General features: G+C 40.7%; 1 protein-coding gene across 6 annotated transcripts in view; it reads right to left on the bottom strand.

Moving 5' to 3' along the window:
- Positions 1 to 16,649, bottom strand: part of NUB1 (negative regulator of ubiquitin like proteins 1) — a gene marked incomplete in the record, with an annotated part of 1,333,835 nt that overhangs the window by 1,255,954 nt on the left and 61,232 nt on the right. Inside the window, 1 exon segment of one of the 6 annotated variants that reach the window (XM_044066902.1) lies at positions 13,655 to 13,710. 6 annotated transcript variants of the gene reach the window in all.

The following is a 16,649-nucleotide window of genomic DNA, read 5'->3' as shown; positions in this document are numbered from 1 at the left end:
GCAAGTCTATCAAGGATATTGAGGAGAATACTGTTGTAGTCAATGGCTTGGTCTAGATTTAGGGTTTGTAGTGGTTTCCAGTTACTATGTTTTAGAATACTAACAATAACCCATAAACCTTTCAAATCTTGTACAACATCCACACAAACTCAGTCTCTCACCAGTTACTCCACAACAGGCTCTAGCTTATACGCAACAGACTTAATTCTACAAACTAAACTAAAAATCCTTCCCCATCAAGTTAACCAACTGTGTACTAAATTGCCACCACAAAACCAAAAAACAGCTGCAACCAGTAAACCTACCCACTCATTGCAACCTAACAATATACAGAGGCATACATCCAAATCCAGGTCCACCCCTACCTCACACAACCCATCCTCACAGAAATCCCTTAATTTAAACTACCATCAATCTACAAAGCATAAGTCTCAAACCTTCATGCATGTATAAGCCAAAATCAACCAGACTTCACTGCCATTACCGAGACTTGGCTTAAACTATATATATACACATATATATATATATATATATATATATATATGTATATATATATATATATATATATATATATATATATATATATATATATATATATATATACACACATATATATATATATATATATATATATATACACATATATACACATATATATATATATATATATATATATATATATATATATATATATATATATATATATATATATATATATATATATATATATATATATATATATACACACACACACACACACACACACACACACACACACACACACACACACACACACACAAGCTGCAGAATTCCTACCCCCTAACTACATTTGCTTTAGAACTGACAGACCACATAGAAAAGGTGGAGGCGTTGCCTTGATATACCCCAAATGCCTTCACCGTAACCCCATATACTAAACCCATTCCTCAATTCTCTACAGCTATGTTGCCGGTAGCCTTCTTAAAACTAAATAATTGTAAAAGCCTCTGTCTGCATCATGGTCTTATACATTCCCCCAAGTAACAACATCCCTATACTAGAAGATATTCATGCCTGAGCATCCCACAAATATTAATAAAACTGTCATCTTAGGGGACATGAACATTAATTGGTTGGATATCACTAACCAGGACCCTCCCACCAACATTAACCTATATAATGTTACCCAGCTTATCACTGACATAAGACCCAGCAACAAAAACAACAAAGGATCAATCCTAGATTGGATCCTAGTGTCCGACCCAAATAAAATTTCCACCAATGGTACACTACCAGATAGAATTAGCGACCACTTACCAGCCTTTATAAAGTTTTATTAAAGGTGTCAGGCAAGAAGTGAGACAAGTCTCTGGTTTAAGTTGGTGATTTATTTATGGCAGAGGTGGTCTTGTGTATTATAAAGTATCAAATGGACACCATTAAAATATCTCTCCCTCTAGATGATATTGCTGAATTCTTCCATTCAACATTCCTTAAGACCATAAATAGATAAGCCCCACTGTGACTAAAAAAAAAAAAACACTTCCATAATGTCCACGACCAGCATAAACAAAACCCAAGGAAATTCTGGGGAGCAATCAATTCACTACTTCACCCAGGCTCAAACAACCCATGCCCACACCCTGATAAAACACCCTCTGAAATAGTCTCTAACTCATACTTCATTGACACCATAGTGAAGCTTCCCACCTACTACCCCCCCAACTCACCAAACCATCCATCGTTACCTCTCTACCTACTACTTTCCTTTCTCACCCATACCCACTTCCACTATAAAACTCCTTCAAAAACTCAAATCTTGCACTAATGCTCCAGACAATTTACCAGATGAATTCTTACAACTATCCACACATTCCACTGCTTACCCCATCAGTATACTACTCAATAGATCACTTCAGGAATCACTTATACCACATACCTGGAAAAAAGCATATGTTCTCCCACTCCACAAAGGCGGCAATAACTCTGACATCTCAAACTTCTGACCCATCGCTATTCTCCTCCCATCTCCAAAATATTAGAGAAATGTATCCACACCCAGCTTCTTAACCTTTTAGTTAATAACCAGTTTCTTTCCTCTACCCAACACGGTTTTAGGCCAGACCACAGTACTAATACAGCTCTCATCTCTTTTATGGACACAGTAAATAGGGCTCTTGATACCGGCTTCATTGTCTCTTCCCCGACCTCTCAAAAGCCTTTGATACAGTATCCTATCTCCTTCTACCAAACTCTCTAATTTAGGTACCTCATCCTCAACTCTGAAAGTACAGTTGTGTACACCTACCATAAATGTAGATGTTAGAGTGTCTTCACTGTTGCAGTCATAACTGTAGGGTGCTCCTGCCGGCAGGCAGCCCGAGGTCGGCCAGAATTCCAAAGTCTGGGTCCGGCGTCGGCTGTACCAGCAAGTACCCTGACGTCAGAACGTAGAGGTATAAAGCTGACAGCAGACGCCATCTTCTCCAGCCTTTCTTGCCCCAGATGTCAGAAGCCCCCAACAAAGAAACCAAAAGGTGTCCAAATAGAAACACAAATACACCACAAAGGAAGTGGAAGAGAAACCAAGTGAAAAATAGAGGGGATTGGTGGGAGGGAAACACCGACTGCAACAGTGAAGACACTAACATCTACATTTATGGTAGGTGTACACAACTGTACTATGTTCTTCGTGTTTCACTGTTGCAGTCATAACTGTAGGGTAGAATCCCAAAGCTGTGAATGAGGGAGGAGGTTATGCTGAAGGGGCAGCTAGAAGGCCCTGCAAAACAGCAGAGGCAAAGCCTGCCCTAGACTTAGAATACAAAGGGAGATTATAATGCTTAGAAAAAGTATGCACTGAACTCCAAGTGGCAGCTTCCAAAATGTCCTTGGTAGGAACTCCTCTGAGAAAAGCTGCTGAAGTGGCAGCTGCTCTAGTAGAATGACTTCTAACAATACCTGGAATCTGTTTCCCATAGTGAGAGTAACAAAACCTTATTCCATGAGCAATCAATCTGGAAATAGTTTGTTTAGAAATAGCCTTACCTAAAGAATTGGAGGCATAAGAGATAAGCAATTGATCAGATTTTCTGAAATCTTTAGTTTTGTCCAGGTAAAATCGTAGTTGTCTGTGTACGTCCAATGAATGTAAGATCCTTTCCCCTTTATTTTGAGGATTTGCAAAGAAGGTAGGAAGGTGAAGAGTCTGATTTAGAGCCACTTTAGAAATCACCTTAGGCATAAATGTAAGATTGGCCCTCAAGGAAACTGTCTTGGTGGAAGATAAGACATGGTTCCACAGCCATGAGAGCTTGTAACTCTGAAACCCTTCTAGCAGAAGTCACTGCTAATAAGATAGCTGTTTTCCAGGATAAGAACTTGATATCCGAAGCCACAGCAGGCTCAAAAGGAGGCAAAGTAAGTTTCTCCAAGACATAATTAAGATCCCAAGCAGGAACAGGAGGAGTTCTGGGAGGTCTTAAATTCTTAGCTCCTCTCAAAAATTGTCTCACCAGCTGGTAAGAAAAGATGGGAGGATCAGTGTTGAAATGAGCCGAGATAGCAGAAGCATGGATTTTGATGGAGAAAAAGAAGAGGCTTTTAAGCAAAAGGTCTGAGAGGTAAAGTAAAATGGAAGAAATATCAGGCAAAAGAGGATCTGAACCTCGATCCTGCATCCAAATACAAAATCCTTTCCATTTAGAAGCATAAGATTTTCTAGTGCTAGGCCGCCTAGCTTCTAAAAGAACATCCAAAACTTGTTTGGGAAGAGAAGGAATCAAAGGCCCTTGTAGAGCCAAGCTGCCAGGCATAGAGTCTTGATTTGAGAGTGTAGCATCTGACCCTGATGCTGGGACAGAAGAGAAGGGATCAGAGGTAGAATCCATGGAGGTTCCAAGAATAGGTGTTTCAAAGTTGGATACCAAAACTGCCTTGGCCAATTTGGAGCTATCAAAATGATAATCTTTGGTTTTTCCTGTTTTATTTTCAGTAACACCAGAGGCAGAAGAGGAAGAGGAGGGAAGGCATATCCCGAAAGATTCCTCCAGCTGAATGACAGGGTATCCACTTTCCACGCTGTTTTGTGGAAGGACCTGGTGCAAAAGAGAGGCAACTGATTGAGATGGGATGCAAACAGATCTGAGGACAACCCCAAACTGCAGTAATCCTGCTGAACAAGTTGGGGTCCAGCATCCATTCGTGAGGATCCAACAGGTTTCTGCTTAGGCTGTCTGCTAAGAGGTTCTGTTTTCCTGGAATGAATTGAGCTTGAAGATGCAGATTCAGATATAGAGCTGTGTCCCATAAACTCATGGCTAGTCTGCAAAGGGGGTAAGAGTGAGAGCTCCCTTGCTTGTTTATGTACCACATGACTGTGGTATTGTCTGTACGAATCAGAAGAGGCCCTGGTTGCAAAAGATTCTGGAAGGCTAGAAGAGCATTTTGGACTGCCAACATTTCCTTCAAGTTGGTGCCAGGGAAGATGCTTATTTGTCCAGGAGCCCTGCTGGCAAATGTCTAGAAAATGAGCTCCCCAAGCATAATCCGAAGCGTCCGTGGTTATGATCTGAGAAGGTTGAGGCAGATGAAAGGGATTCCCTTCGTTTAAAGCACAAGCCCTGGACCACCAAAGGAACTCTTTTTTGGAGGCAGGGAATCAGTGGAATCGTTGTGTCCAGACTGTGGTAATGCTGTGACCATACACTCTTTAGGTACCATTGAAGTTTTCTCATATGAAGCCTTGCATTTGGAATCAACAGGATGCAAGAAGCCATGTAGCCCAATGCCTGCAGGAATTTCCTTGCAGTGAGCTGAGTTAAAGTAGCCAAGGTCTTGAAAATTGAGGTCAGTTGTAATTGTTTTTCTGGAGTGAGGAAGGTCCTTTGCAAGCTTGTGTTTAGAAGAGCTCCTAAAAAAATCATTTGCTGAGAGGGGATCAGATGTGACTTTTTTGTGTTCACTGAAAATCCCAGAAGTAGGAGAAGACGTTGAACAAACTGCAGATGTTGAAGTAGAAGGTCTTTGCTGTCCGCCTGAATAAGGCAGTCGTCCAGATAGGGGTAAATTTGAATCCCTTGGAGTCTGCAATAAGCTACTACTGGAGCCAGACACTTGGTAAAGACTCTGGGCGCAGTAGATAAGCCAAAGGGCAGTACAGAGAATTGAAAATGCCTCGAACCTGCCTTGAATCTGAGGTATTTTCTGTGTTCCTGCCTGATGGGGATGTGTAAGTAGGCTTCCTTTAAGTCCAATGTCACCATCCAAGCATCCTGGGAGAGCATTGGAAGAATTTATTGTAGAGTAAGCATCTTGAATTTTGGAATTTCCAGATAGGTGTTCAATACTGAAAGGTCCAGAATAGGTCTCCATGAGTTTTGTTTTCTTGGGACCAGAAATAGTCTTGAGTAAAAACCTTTTCCCATTTCTGAAAGTGGAACAGGTTCTATAGCTCTCATGGCCAATAAAGCGTCCACTTGATTTAAGGCCTCTGACCATTGATGTTTTGGCAGATCTGGCCAACCGAAAGACCTTGGTAGAGTATGAAAGTGGAACTTTTAACCTCTTAAAATCACGTCTAAAACCCATTTGTCTTGGGTAATATGCGTCCAATTTTGGTAGAAGAGAGAAAGTTTTCCTCCGAGAGGGGCTTCCAGGCAAGGAGGACCTGTAGCCTAACAGAGGGAGCCATTGGGTCTGCTTCCTTTGTGATTGAGATCTGTCTTCTCCCCTTCTAGGTGATGAAGCAGTCCATTGTCTGGACCAGGCCTGAGCCTGAGCCCGACCTCTGGAGCGTCTATATCTTCCCCTTTGAGGCCTGTCAGACGTGGGAAAGGACCAATTTTTGGAGGGCCAATTTCTGGAAAATCTAGGAGGCTGAACTTGTAAGAAATCTTTAACAGTCTGCATAGATTTCGCTTTATCTTCCATCTTTTTAATAACCTCCTCAGCCTTAGACCCAAACAAAACATCATGCTGAACAGGGGCATCTAACAATTTAGCCTTAACTTGCTCAGGTAAATTCTGCTCTCGAAGCCAAGCATGTCTCCTGATAACAGTACCAGAGGCTGCGGCCCTGCAAGAAGCCTCCAAGGCATCAAAACCACAATGTAAACTATGTTTGCTAACTTGTTCAGTTGCATGCAATACATCCTGTAATTCCTAGTCCTCTGCACATGCAGGAAAGGTAGAAAGTTTTTGCTTTAAAACAGACAAAAGAAATTGAAACTGGCAATTTAAAGCTCTAATAGAAAGAGTAGCAGAAGTATACACCTTTTTGCCCCATCTGTCCAAGGCACGAGAATCCTTTTCAGAGGGAATAGGATTTTTAGATGAAGCGGCCTTAGCAGCCTTGGAACCCTGAGAAATAGTTTCAGGATCTGCAGAAGGGTTCTTGTACAAAAATTGATGGGAATCAGGGACCCTGTAAAATCTATCCGGCTTAGAAGGAGCAGGAGGAAAGGAATCAGGATTCAAGTTAGCTTCAGAGAAACCATCATCCACAATATCAAGAACAGGAGGAATAGCCAAAGGTCTGTGTTGAGGGAGAAGGAGAAACTCCCTAAGTCTCTTCTTGGTAGCGGAATAATCCTGACCTTCCCAATGAAAATGCTCGCTCATCTCATGCAAAGTTTTCCCAAAAGAAAAATCTTCAGGGGGAGAAGCAGAGGGAATAGAGTCCTCTGCATCAGAATCCTCATAGGGAGGAAAAGAATAATCCTGGTCAGAGGAAGAGACTGAAGACACATAAGCCTGATCAGAGGAACCCAAAGGAATATCCTGCCTAGGCCTTTTTTCAGGAGGAGGGTGAGAGCCCCTAATCATAGTAAGCAAATCTTCAGCCATTCTTAATAATTGCTTCTGGGTCTTGGGAGCTGAATCCAAAGAAGCTTGAGAAGAAACCCTTGGCTTAACAGGGGTCTTTGACTTTGCCTTTGTCTTTGTAGTAATAGTGATATGAGAAGGCCTGAAAACCCCTTCAGAAGCCGGTACCTGCACAGCGGTTCCGGACCCATCTGAAGGAGCGATGTCCGAAGGTCCTGCAGCAGCTAAAATACTGGGCCTAGTTGGCTCCCCATGGGAGTCCGTGTCGGCCATCGGTTCTGAAGTGGCTGACGACAGGTGCTGCAAAAGCGCCTCACTGATGACCGCCGAACCCGAAGCTGGCTCCGACTGCAAAGTATCCTGTTTGGACCTCGGAGGCCTATCCTTGTCCTTGCATTTCTTGTGAATTCCGGTTGCCGGTAAAGTATCCGACGACATCCTATAATTGAACAGTCTACCGAAATAATTCAAGGCCCAATCGTACCTACGCTTAATAGTGCGAGAATTAAACCTGGCATAAAACAGACAGCAAGAAACATAGTGGTCAGGGCCCAAGCAAGGAAGACAGTAAGAGTGGAAATCTTTATGAGGTACTTGTTTTCCACACGATATAGTATTATTAACTTTTTCTGACATCGGAGGAGCAAGAAAAAAGTTTCCCCAACGGGGTACTTAGCTTGAGAAGAGAAGAAGACTTCGAACCGACGACAATCAAAGCACGTTGTCCGGAATCTGCCAACCAAAAACTTGCGAGCTGCTTTCCACCGCACGGCAAGAAAGACTGGAGAAGATGGCGGCGGCTGTCAGCTTTATACCTCTACGTTCTGATGTCAGGGTATTTGCTGGTACAGCCGACGCCGGACCCAGACTTTGGAATTCTGGCCGACCTCGGGCTGCCTGCCGGCAGGAGCACCCTACAGTTATGACTGCAACAGTAAAACACGAAGAACATCTAGTTCTCAAACTATCTCACTGGTAAACAATCCACTACATGGAAACAATCCTACTCACCTTTCCTCAAAATAACCACAGGACTACTCCAAGGATCCATATTAGGGCCCCTTCTACTTCGCATATTCATTAATACATTTCCATAACACTCTCACTCAAGGCACTGTGATCCAATGTGCACACAATTCGACAATTATCTGTACTGCCAAATCCACTTCTGTGTTACAACTGCTAACCCAACAAGCCTTTACATCTACTGAAACTTGGATGTCAAATAACCATCTCGCTCTAAACCCAAAGTCTAAACTTCTATTATTCACTCCCCAAAAAACTATCCCCCTTAACAAGAATCAATTTTCTGTCCACTCCCAAAATACTACCATAGGAGTTGTCCCTAGCACAAAACTCTTAGGTTTTCATCAATGATAACACCCAACATTCGGGTCTATATTATATATGTGAACGCAATGAATTGCGAACGCTATATAATTGACCCACAATCCCCAAAAACCCAAAATGTCAAACTGATCCGCGATTTTTTCCCCAAGGGAAAAAAAAAAATCAAAACACAAAATAAAAATATACCAGCTCCGAGATCGCACCACAGTGGAGGAAATGGTAACGTTCCGAAAACGGCCCAGTGATTTTTTTCCCTAGAAAAAAAAGATGGCTGTTCTGTGCTTTCGGTATTTTGACATTTCGTATAACTATGTTCGAATAAACAGTGTTCGCAATTCATTGCATTTGCTAAAATAATAGCGACCCTAACATTCAACCTCCATATCCACAGCAATATTAAACAATAAATAAATAAATAAAAACACACCAGAAACTGAGTACCCTGTATAGACATAACCATTTCCTCAACCCTACTGCAAAAAAAAAAAAAACAAAAACAAAAAAAAAAAAAAAAAACCTCTGGCCTAATCCTTTCTTCTACCATCCCTATTATATGGAGCTCCTATCCTCAATATCCAGTCCTCTCTGAAAACCAGACTTCACTCATGTTATAATAAGGTTGCCAAATTTGCAACAAATGCAAAATTCTCAGCACATCACTGTTCATCTTTACAGTAACTAAATTGGCTTGAACTACCACATTATCTCACCTATCTACAGTTAACTACTGCACATAAAATTATACATAAACCATTAACCTATCCTTCTCTTTCCTTCTTACGGCATTTGTATCACCCAAACAGACCTCTTGGATATGAAAACAAAAATACTGCTCAAAGTTTAAAAACCCAAACTCTCAGCTGGTCAAATGCTTTATTCTTTTACTGTGTCTAAATTTTGGAAAACTCTCCCAACTTCAATTACCTCCATCTGTAATCCCGCTCTCTCTAAGTCCCTTAGATAACATCTCCTCAAACTGGCTATGCTCGTGCCAAGATAACCCTCATTAACACTGCTCTACCTTCTTTATCCCAATTCTCTATGACTTGATGGTGTGTCAACTAACTGTTTCAACAAACAAACCCCAACTGCCATACCAGTTTTGTCACTCCAGGCTACCTTTCATTGTCTTCTGTCTACCTCTCACCTCCATTACTAACCACCACAGCCATCACTCTGTCTTGACAACTTCCTCTACTTGCACCTCAAATCTCTCATAGTTAATATCTAAAAATGGTCATCACACGTTTATACCCTTAGCAATCTATTATCCCTATGATGACTTTCTCTTGCAGAAAGTCCTCTAACAATGTTAATTACTTGCATAATGTAATTGGGTAGTATGTATATAATAAATCTGAACTTTTTGCTGCTTTGCAATAATTTGGTAGTATGTATACAAATAATCTAAATCATTTGCTCATACTATGTCCTAGCTTGTTACTGTATAATACCTGTTAGCTCTGGTATGTATTTGTATTTTGTACCCGACTTGTTAAGGTATGCCCAGCTTGTTACTGCACAAAATCTGCTAACTCTGTATGTATTAGTACTTGTATCAACTTGCTAATTGTATGTAGGGCTATTCTCCCCAGGCCTCCACTGAAAATGGGCTCACCTAGACCCAGTGGACCTTCCTGGTTAACAAATGCAATAAATAAATAAATCTCACATAAAACTATAATCTTAGAGGAAACACCAACATTCATTTTTAAAACTTAATCTTCCCCCTCTCCAGCAAGCAATATAAACCTGCATAGCGTCACACAACATATTACTACTCCCACCCATGGTCTATCAACAGTGTCCGAATCAACCTTAGATTGGATACTAGTATCCCACCCTCAAAATTACCCAAACTTGGGCACTTTACCAAACACTCTAAGTGACCACCTCCCAGCATATACCTATAGGGCTCACCCTCAAACAAACAATCAAAACACATTCTTATAGAACCTCCAGGAATCTTGCTCACTTCCACCAAAATAGACTTGTAAGCATTTTAAAAGCCCAAAACTGGAACCCACTAAAGACACTCCGCTTATATGATGCTGTTGACTATATCAACAAACTCTTTTTGATACTCTCAGCAGTTTAGCTTCAATACGTACTAAGCGGACAAAAATTAATCATGTCCCCTGATTAACAGAACAAACCAAACAAACTCATTCTTAAGAGACAAAGTCTGGAAAGTGTGGCTGAAAGATACAATAAAACAGAATGAACTCAACTACAAACAACTCCGTAACAAAGCTAAAAAGTTAGTGATACAGGATAAAAAGATTTACTTTTCCTCTTAACTATCAACCTCGTATAATAATCCAAAAATGTTCTGGAGGTCTATCTCCACTCTACTCAACCCACAAAACCCATCCCCTGCACCTGAAGAGTCTCCACAACCAATCTCCCATGATTAACACCCATTTCATCTCCACCATTCAAAAACTACTCAAAAGACTCCCCACCTAACCCAAACTCAAACCACCAATATACACTAACTCATTACTTATCAATAACAACCCCCCCCGTAGACAACGCCACTAGTACGCCCATCCCTTACAGTCCAACATGTAACCACCTCTCTGATCTTGAAGCTCAAACTCAAACCTTGCTCACTTTCTGCAGATAACCTTTCCCCAGAGTATCTACAACTAGCAGCTAGTGAAATTGTATATCCAGTTAGCATACTGTTAAAGCCATAGATGCTGGTCATCCTACCTCAGTAATCTTACTGGACCTAAGGCTTTCGTCACAGTATCACATACTAAGCTACTAAATCAACTATCAAAATTAGGATGCTCCCCGAAATCCCTTAAATGGTTTACAGCGACCAATCAATCAGTAAGGTGGCATAATGCACAATCTGATTATCAAGCTAACACAGGGGTCCCACAAGGATCCATTTTAGGACCACTACTGTTTAATACCTTCATCAATGATCTTCACAAAGCCCCCCACATCCAAAACCTCATCCAGTATGCCAATGATTCTATGCTAATATCCACCTCCAACAAGTTCTCAGATCTCCTCAGTTACACAAAAGGCCTTTACTTCTATGGAATCATAGCTTATTTGTCCACAACTTATGTTAAATCCCCCCAAAAACTAAACTTTTACTTCTCTACAAAATCACCAGACATCGACTTCAAATTCTTTGGCAAAGACAGTACAGAAATCGAAATAGTGAAAACAGCCAAACTGCTAGGCATAACATTAGATGACAAACTCACTTATGAACCACATATTCTCAATGCAATAAAGAAAACACACTTTAAATTAGGCAAACTATATTGCCACAAACTTTACCTGGTTAACTACACCAAAACAAAACTTGCCAGTACATTACTCATCCCCTCCCTTCTCATTGGTAGTGCCATTTTTACTAACCTTCACTCAACCCTTAGAAATAAACTTCAATTCTGCTATTATAAAGTAGCCAAATTTGCCCAAAAAACCTTACCATTCAGATCATTGCCAAACTATTACTGAACTGGCTAGAGTTTTCCCACCATCTCCACTTTACCCAACTAACCTTAGCCCACAAACTAATCTTCAGACCCAATGACTGCCCAGCACTCAACTCAATTCTACAAACATATGCTCCTACCCGAACACCAAGATCTTCTTGCAAACAGCTGTTAACCATAACAAAACAGCTTGACAATGTCTGTACTCCCATAGCATTGCCAAATTATGGAACAACTTACCGTCCTAAATAACACAAACTGACGATGCAAAAACCTTTAAGACAGCACTAAAAATCACACTAGCTAAATAATACATCCTGCAAATGCCACACAAACAAACCACCTTAAGACAGCCCAATAACTAAATATTAGGATTGTGCAACATACAATAACTAGTCCTACAATCCTTTTTATACCCAACGATGCAATATTTTTCCTTTACTCACATTACAGATGGTACTGGGTGAATGTCCATACGGTTCTACATGTGTAATTTTTATTCTATCTGTACTTAATGACTCCTAATGCATACCAATGTAAACTCTGTGCCGTGCTGAAGTGTACTATGTTTAACTCTTATCCATCTAGTTCCACCCTCACCACGACTGTTGAGGAAAAAAAAATAAAACTACTGGCCTTAAAATTTTAATTCATGAGTTCAGTCACAACAACTTCCAAAAATCATGCAGCCCAAGTACAGTTCCAAAGCAATAAGCCTTCATTTGTCACAAACAAGTGATCCTCAGTGACAAAAAAAATCACAAATATTTTAATGTTAAACATATCAGTTTTTATATGCTTAAAAGTAGGTGTGGAAAATACACGTTTGTTTAATTTTAAATTAGCCTATTCAAAAGCAAACAATATAAACAGGGCCACAAAAGTGCATTCTAGAGCAAGTACCCACCCCCACACACTACTAATTAGATCAAAACTGAAAAGGTTCAGGTCATCTTTCTGACAGACGTAAATGACAGAGGAATGCCTTATCCACACACTTATTAGAACACCCCAGACATTTTGATTTTAAACATCATTCTGGACGGTGAGGAAATGGAAGATCTTGAAGGGGACATCAATGATGTTTTGGAGAAAAAAAGAATTACGCTAGTAGTTATTGCACTATTAACAGTGTACTGAATTTATGTAAGCTGCCACACAAGCTGTAAAGGTTTTTTTTAGGGATTTCGAGGAATTTTATGTACTAAACCTACACTAAATAACAAAAATTATGTGAAGAATGTGTATAAATGCATATATGTTTAGTTACTTTAACCTCAATACTGCATTATACCAGAGGTTTGAACGGCAAATTCAAAACAGACATTTGTTCATGCCACTATTACCATGTAGTATTAGTATAATTCTCCCATTTACTGTACTGGCAGACATACCTGCACACTTTTATACATTACTAGTTTACTTCATCCACCGTTTACTGTATGTAATCATAAAAACTGTCCTGTCATGACAGTGTTTTGCAAAAAAAAAAAAATAAAATAAAATAAAAAAAAAAGGCATTTTTTTTCTGAGCTGTTAGTTTTTTTATGCGCACCAATACAGATGGATGGATATTTACTAGCAAATATTATTAGGCAGATGTATTTTTATATTTAGTGTTCTAATTAAGATTATGTTTCTGGTTAGATAGCTGTGTGTTTTTTTCTTGATTTTAGTTCTTGTCACAGTCCGGATGAAGGCTTTATTGCATTAGATACAAAAGCGATTTTAGTTAAATATCTTTTTGTGTGTACATTATGCTTTTCTTAATAACTGATATTGGAATGTGGGGTGCAAATGAATAGGTAGTGTCTTACTTAACTAGGATTTAGTTTGATCTAATCAATAGTAGTATGTAGGAGTACATTTGTTCCAAAATGCACTTTTACGGCCCTATTTATATTGTTTTTGCCTTGAATAGGCTGGTTTAAAAATTAAACAATACGTATATTTTCCACACCTACAAAGTTTTAAGACCACTAGTCTCCCTGTTTTTTATATACGGCGTAACATAAAAAGTAAAGATTGCTTACCTTTATATTCTAGAAGGTAACTGGAGCACAGCTGTTCATAAACTCTACTTGTTAGTTCTATGTCAAAGTGAAAGTGAAACTAAATAGGCTGGGAACTTCTCAGTTAAACAAAAAACATTTGGGATTTCCTTTTCATTTATTTTGAAACCTCAGCCAGAATACGTTAACAGTTAAAAAAAAAAAAAAAAACAACTGAAAATCTAAGCATGAAAATGTTCTGCATTCTCCATCAACAAAGCACAAATCTCAAAGTCTTAACTTTCCACATTTTTGAATTTGTGTTTCGTTTCACCTTTGCTGTAAACTTGTTAAAACAAAAGCTATGTATACACTTATTCTGGTAACTATCAAAACACAATGTTAAAAACTAAGATGATGAATCTGGGCATCTTGGGGCAATGCAGCAATTGCCTCATGTACACAGACAACCCTCTCCTCCTACCACCCAACACTACAACCTGTGAAGATGCACTTATATAGCCAAACTGGAAGCAAAGCTCTCTGCACCCAAGACTGGACTAGACAGTCAAGAGGAGAAGGTAAACACTTGCACCACACCACACTCATCACATAGTCCCTCAAAACCTACACCACCAAAATACACACATAGAAACACAAAACACACACCTACATTCGTGGAGGCTCTCAATAAAAACCTGCCCAAGCATCAGGGACATCCAAAGCATAAACGCAAGCAAACTCCACCCCCCAACACAAACCAAATGACACATAGCCCACAAACTCAGTGTGCCACTCAAGGCATAACAACGTACCCAACACTCTAGTCATAGGTGACTCTATAGTCAGACACACTGATGTTCCACTCACTAGACTAAACAAGGAGAAAGTTACTGCCAGCTGCCTGTCTGGTGCCAGGATCCGCCACATAACGCATGCACTCAGGTCACTCCACAATAAGTACAAATATGACACTGTCATTGTCCATGTTGGTGTAAATGACCCGAGATGTACCTCCCTGGACTACATGAAAAGAGACATGGAGGAGCTCTCCGATCTTGTATCCCAGGCAGGTATGACCCTAACCCTGAGTAGCATCCTGCCATCACCCAGAATGATACCACAGTACAAGGACAAAATGATTGACTTCAACAATTGGCTAAGCTTCTGGTGTCATTCTAAGGGGATCCAGTATTTGTCTGCCTGGGACGACATGACCGACAGTCCACAATGCTTTGCCAGAGATGGCCTGCACCCGTCGCCCTTAGGATTCCGGATACTGGCTAAGACTCTTGCAACCCCTATAGTGTCTTTTTTAGGCAAGGTTCAAATGACAAATTCACCACCGTAACAGGTACAAGCAAACAAAATCTGAGGGTAATGCTACTCAATGCTAGAAGTCTAAACCTCAAAATGCACTCACTCGAGGCACTCCTTAAAATGGAGAACATTGACATCTGTGCAGTGACAGAGACCTGGTTCAAAGCTCCAGAGAGCACCCCTGCATTACCAGGCTTCAATTTATACCACACATTTCGACCACCTAACCCAGAAAGAAGCACTAAAGGCAGAGGTGTGTCCATATTCATTAAGGATATCCACACCTCCAGGCTAGTTGCACAGCATAATGCATCCGAGATTATCCAAGTGCAACTAATTCTGGGCAAGACCGCAATCCAAATTGTAGCTTGCTACAGACCCCCCACCATGCCCCAGGATTCACATTCCTCATTTCTTGATACACTGGAAAGTATTAGGGTACAACCCAACACCCTAATAATGGGCGATTTCAACTACCCCACCATTAATTGGGAAAACTACTCATGTACCAACACTTTTGTTCAACGTTTTCCAGAATTCATAAATTCCAACGCCTTGGATCAACTTATTCACACCCCCACCAGGGGCAGCAATATCCTAGACCTGGTCATTACCAACATGGGACACCGGTGTTCCACACCAGAGGTCAATTCCTCGTTAGTCAGATCCGACCACAAGCTAATCAGCCTAGACATCCACATCCCATCCCCAGCCCCAATTAGGGAAACCATCGTAAAAAACTTCTCAAAAGCCAACTTCACACTTCTTAAGATGGAAGTGGCAAACTTCATGACACCCATGCAGACGGACAATAGAGGTATGACTGCCAAATACTACACAAATGCACTTTATAAGCACTTACACGAGTGCATGGATCATGCTATCCCTAATAGAACCAAGATGTTATCCTCCAAAAAAAGGAAGACAATCTGGTGGTCCTCTGCCATAAACAAACTCTACAACAGAAGAAACTGTTGCAAAAGAGTAAAATCCCATGACTGGAGGAACTCCCTGGTCAACCTCAGTAAGAAGCTGAAATCCCTCATAAAATCCTCCAAAGCTAGTTACAAAAACAAAATTGCCACCGACTCTAAAGACAACCACAAAGCATTCTATAGCTATGTCAAGAATCTAAATGGGAACACTCAGATCTGTTCTGAGTTACAGCATAATGGCACTAAATATACAGAACCAACTGATATTGCCATCATCCTCGCAGATAGGTTCAGTGCTAACTTTACCCCCCTCTCACCCCCTAGAGGGCCCATCTCTATACCGGAAGAATGCAAAGTTCCTATAATCACGGCTGCACAGGTAAAAACACTCTCCAAAGCCAAGAACACAGCATCCATGGGACCTGACAATATCCCAGGCTGCGTTCTACACTAACTACAGAATGAACTGGCACCCTACCCAAGTACCATGTTCAATCATAGCCTCACCTCAGGCTTTGTACCCACTGAATGGCGCACCGCGACAGTTATCCCACTCCACAAAGGGGGAGCCACGACGGACCCCAGGAACTACCGCCCCATTAGCCTGGTCTGCAAGGCCATGGAACGTATCATGGAACTCATAAACAAAGACATCGGTAATCTCCAAACTCTGGACCCTACTCAGTTTGGATTTGTAAAAGGCAGAATATGTCTCCTAAACCTGATTGACTTCTTTGAAGCAGTCACCAAAGCCATAGATGAGGGTAAAATGGTTCACGCAG

Source organism: Protopterus annectens, chromosome 3.part1, assembly GCF_019279795.1.
Source record: "Protopterus annectens isolate FY-2018-M chromosome 3.part1, PAN1.0, whole genome shotgun sequence".
In the NCBI taxonomy this organism is placed as follows: domain Eukaryota; kingdom Metazoa; phylum Chordata; order Ceratodontiformes; family Protopteridae; genus Protopterus; species Protopterus annectens.
This window is presented reverse-complemented; position numbering and strand designations above follow the sequence as displayed.